The sequence below is a fragment of the Mus caroli genome, chromosome 9 (assembly GCF_900094665.2).
Source record: "Mus caroli chromosome 9, CAROLI_EIJ_v1.1, whole genome shotgun sequence".
In the NCBI taxonomy this organism is placed as follows: Eukaryota; Metazoa; Chordata; class Mammalia; order Rodentia; family Muridae; genus Mus; species Mus caroli.
The window spans coordinates 76,755,521-76,760,532 of record NC_034578.1 but is presented as its reverse complement, the minus strand read 5'-3'; the positions used below and the strand labels follow the sequence as shown (position 1 = coordinate 76,760,532).

Below are 5,012 nucleotides of genomic sequence, written 5' to 3'. Positions count from 1 at the left end.
AGAAGAAGAAGAAGAAGAAGAAGAAGAAGAAGAAGAAGAAGAAGAAGAAGAAGAAGAAGAAGAAGAAGAAGAAGAAGAAGAAGAAGAAAGAAGAGACAAAACAGAGCCAGAGCCAGAGCCAGAAAGAGAGAGCTGGTATAGCCAGGCAGACCCTCTTATAGGCCAGGTTGGCTTGCACCTAGGTGGCAGAGATGCAAGCTGTTGCTAAGTAGCTGTTGAGGGGAGCCTAGTGGGATAGCCAACATCCCTTACATGGAGCATCTCATAATTAGGTGTGATGAACTTGGGCAACATATTTTGGGGGGATGGAATATGGTGATGCTCTTTGGTAGAGGGACAGAGTTGAAAGTGACACCTGGGAAGGAAAGCCCAAGGGGATGGATGCATCAGGGTGGCATATTTCTATGGCACATGGCTTTTTCTCTTCTTTGTTAAATTAGTATATTTACTCAATTCTTTGGAAATGTCCTCAAAAAACAGAGACTAGTGCCTGCTTTCTTCATCTCATCCAGTTCTTCGTCTTACCAATCTGAGAGTGTTTGTGAAGTGCTTTGAACAATGTAGAAAGTGAGAAAACACATTAAACATTCTCCGTGGGAGAAGACATGTGAACTGAAGCCTGAGGCTGAGGAAGCTGTAGGAATATTATGGGCTGTGTCTAGATCATTCAGGATGCTGTAACAAGACTACGGGCTCATAGATACCAGCACACGCTCCTTATGGCTCTGAAGGCTGTTGAGCTGTCCTTATAACCATTGAGAAGTTCAGGACTAAACTCTTCTTGACTTTACACTGAAAGCATTTCTTTGTATACCCCTCAGTTCTGAGAGACAGCAGGAAAGACTTCTCTGGGATCCCTTTCCAAGGACGCTAACTGAATTCATAAGGCCTTGACCTCATGTCTTAATCACTTTCTAAAGGCCAGTGAACTAGAAATTAGAATTTTCAAGACTACAAACTTGTAATCCATTACATTTTTACAGGTTTTGGTTTGCCAGTGTAGTTGACCATAAAAGATGAGACCCGGCATCCATTCAACAAGGCAAACCAGTCATTGTACCCTGGGACTAGTTGGCTGGAGGTGGGGTGGGGGGGACCTTAATCTGATTCTCACAGAGATACCATATGGTTTGTACCTCTGACATCAGAAGGAAGAGTATTAGGGACAATGACAAAAGTGTAAGTAAGCAGTTCGCTGTCCATATCCCCATCCTTGACTGTCTCTTGGTAGCCTAGACTTAAAGTATGAACAGCACTTTCCCTGCTGCCTAAAACTGACTTGAAAAATTATTAGTAGAACATAGTGTGCTGTGTGATATTAGGTAGAGGACATTCAACCATCCTTGTTGATTTAGAATAAATTTATGTTTTGCATTGGTGCATAAATATAGATAGGTGCTTAGCAGCAAGTAATAAATCCCATAATCTTTATGAAGGATAATTTGCTAGTGTGTGTGTGTGTGTGTGTGTGTGTGTGTTTAAGTTGATGCCACCTGTACATTTTAAAGATAAAGTACTATGGGCTTAACTTCCTAATCACTTTAGTTTGTTTTGAGCTGTTCACAGAGAATCCAAAATGCATTTCCTTTGTATTAATTAGTTAATTAGTCAGCATTCCCTAGAATAACAGAACTTATAGAATAAATTCCCCTTCCCCGTCTCTCTCTCTCTGTGTCTGTCTGTCTGTCTCTTTCTCTCTCTCTCTCTCTCTCTCTGTGTGTGTGTGTGTGTGTGTGTGTGTTTACAAAAGGGGATTTATTAGAATGACGTACAAGCTATGTTCCAGCTAATCCAACAGAGGCTGGCTATGAATGGCAAGTCCAAGAATCCAGTAGTTGCTCAATCCATGGAGGCTGGATGTCTCAGCTGGTCTTCAGTCCATGCTGGAATCCCAAGGAAGTAGGCTCTTATGCCAGTGAAGGAATGTATTTGCTAGCAAGGCAAGAGCAAGCAGGCAAAGATGCTAAAGCTTCTTTCTTCCATGCCATTATATTGACTTCCAGCAGAAAGTGAGGCCCAGATTAGAGGTGGTTTTATTCCCAGCTCAAATGATCTCGATTAAAGGTGTATCTTCCTATTCAAAATCTAGGTCTTCCTACTTTAAGTTAAGTAGAAGCCCTTCACAGGTGTGCTCCTCCATTTTTTGAGTTTTAGTTAATTCTAGATGTAGTCAAGTTGACAACCAATACTATTCATCACGTGCTATTTTTTTTTTAATTTTTAGTAACTAGACCTTAAGACACATCACTTCTATGTCTATTCTAGAGCAGAATTATGTACAACTCCGCAAATTCTGAGGGGGTGGAAGCCCAAGATGCTCTGCCTATGATCTGTGGACCATGACTTAAATTACTTAGATTATACCATCAAATTATAGGTAATAACATGGCTCATTATTTTTCAGTTCAGAAGCTGTGGTTTTACAATATAAAATTATGATTGACTACAGCCTGTCCATAATGAAGGAAGAAGAACTAACAAAAACTGCCAGCAAGAAGCTGACTTTAAAGTTTTTTTTTCTCTTTTGGTCTTGTGTCACTAAATTCTTTGGCTCTTATTTGTGGCCTAGGGTAACAGATTTAGCGAAGATAGTTTTAAAGGATAGTGGTCTTCACATGAAGGGGGAAAGGAAAAGTGTATAATGGTGTTAGAAACACATCCTCACGACCAAGCAAAGACAAAACAAACACAAAGGACACGAGTCTGGTGGGACAGGGTCAGCTGGTAAAGCCACTCGCTGCCATGCCTGATGACTTGAGTTTGATCCTTGTGACCTACATGGTGGCAATAGAGAACCAACCCCACACTGTCCTCTGACCTCCATTACACGCCATGCCTGCACCCCCACCTACCACCCACACACATTCATAAAAAATCAGAAAAATGTAATTTTAGTTAAACCTATAAAGGTCAAAAGCATGTGTCCTATTATGATAGATACACCATTTCTTTAAGTATACAAAAATGGCTCTCTAGCTCCCGGTTGTCAGAGCCAGGACTAGGGAGAGACAAAGGGATGCTCATGTTATTGGAAACATCAAGAAGTTTCCAGAATATCTGGAATCAAGATACACATTTTAGAAACACACATCCGTGATGGGGAAAATGTTAACATTGCAGGTAGAGGTGGATCTACCTCTGAAGCGGAGTAACCATGCCTCGTCTCACCCCTATGCATCACATTGACGATATTGGGTTATTTCTGGATAATCATATTAGTCGCTGACTTGAAGAACTAGGGTAATTTATTAAAAGAGGCTCTTCTTCCTCAGTCATTTGATAAAGCCATGCCCCATCATATGAACAAGCTGCTTAGCTCTGGACTATTCTCCAGTTGGGGGAAAATGAATTGTGATTAAAGACTTCAGATTGCACGCAAGCTTGACTCCTTTGAGGTTCATTCATCTTTAATTACAATCATGCCCTTGCTAGTTTGAACCTGCTGTCTCCTTTGAAGAGACAGACATAACAGGAGAGTGAAGAGTAGGGGGTGGTGCATAAAAATATCAAGCTGAGAAGAGTGGGAATTAGAATGATGTGGTGGAGAACAAGCCCAGGGTGATTTCAGTGACATTGGCAGTTCACAATGGGGATGCTGGTAAGAGACAAATCTTACAAATGCCAGGAGACAACTGGTGCTTGGGAAAATGGTTGAAGACCCACAAAATCTTATACTATATATTTTCAAGGCGAGTGAGGATGAATACAGTTCCCTACATCAGAAGGAAAACAGACTCATAACCGCTTCAAAAATGGATGTCTGTTAGGACTCAATTGGCCCTCACCTCGCCATTATTCTTTGAAAGAATATATCCTTTGCAAAAAGGAGAAAAGATAAATTCACAAATACATGGAGATTCAAACATAAGGAATATTTTTAAAGCATAAGTTAAACTATATCAAATAAAACTTAAAAAATGATAACCACAGACAACAGATTACCATGATGCTCTAAGGATGGTTAAAATGTCAGTGATGAAGGGAAGCAAAACTAGGGGAAACAGGCAGTAGTTAAAAATTCAAAGGAGAATTAAAACCTTTCATATGGAAAGTTTCAAGCATTTTCAAAGGTAAGGTGACTAGTGTGCTGAACCCCTGTATACCCACTGTTTGGCTTCAACACTGAGTTGTTCCCCACCAGCCTGCTTCTATCTACTCCTCCTGTCAGAATGTTTCAGAATCTCACATTCATTTAATTCTTCATTTACAAATACTTCAATATGTATTTCTAAAAGACACTGGTTTTAAAAAATATTATTTAAAACCTACAGTCAAATCTCAAATTTGCTAATTTCTCAACAACACAAATTTTCCAATTGCCTCATTCATCAAGTTTAAATATGAATCTGAAAGATTATATTGGTATACCTTCTAAAGTTATTGGAATCTATAGATAATCATTGATAATTTATATGATTTTAATTTTAGTTTAATTTGTACATGATTCTCATGTGTTCATTATATTAAAATTTATTTGTTGAAGAAACTAGGTTCCCTATTGCATAAACTGCCCATGTCTTAGATTCACCATCATGATGTCATTTAGCAATTTCTTGCTCTGATCTTTCTGGTTGCCTACTAGTTAGTTATAGGAGCCTGATACAATCCAGGCTCTACTTCCTCAGTAAGAATATTCCATGATGATATACATGTACGTATATAATGTCTTGCAGTTTCCCTTCCGAGGGATATTGGTAAGAGTTATCTATATCCATTATTTCAACAGTGATTATAGTTGTGTGTCAGGTCATTATTTATTAATAATGGCCTGCTATCATTGAGTCTTTTATCAACTGGACTACTGCTCTGAAGGAAAACAAAAAGCTTTAAATGGAAGGAGACTGTTAGGTGTTCTCTCACACATACACACAAATATGTATCTATTTATATCATCTATATTTGATCTTGCTATACATGTTTTCACTTCTTTTTTTCTCTCATTTCTCTGAGTGGTAAAATCTAGTCTCTCTCTCTCTCTCTCTCTCTCTCTCTCTCTCTCTCTCTCTCTCTCT

The 5,012-nt window shown here is 39.0% G+C and overlaps 1 protein-coding gene across 4 annotated transcripts in view; it reads left to right on the top strand.

Moving 5' to 3' along the window:
- Positions 1 to 5,012, top strand: part of Filip1 (filamin A interacting protein 1) — a 195,289-nt gene that overhangs the window by 171,112 nt on the left and 19,165 nt on the right. The gene's annotated exons all lie outside the window — the stretch shown is intronic.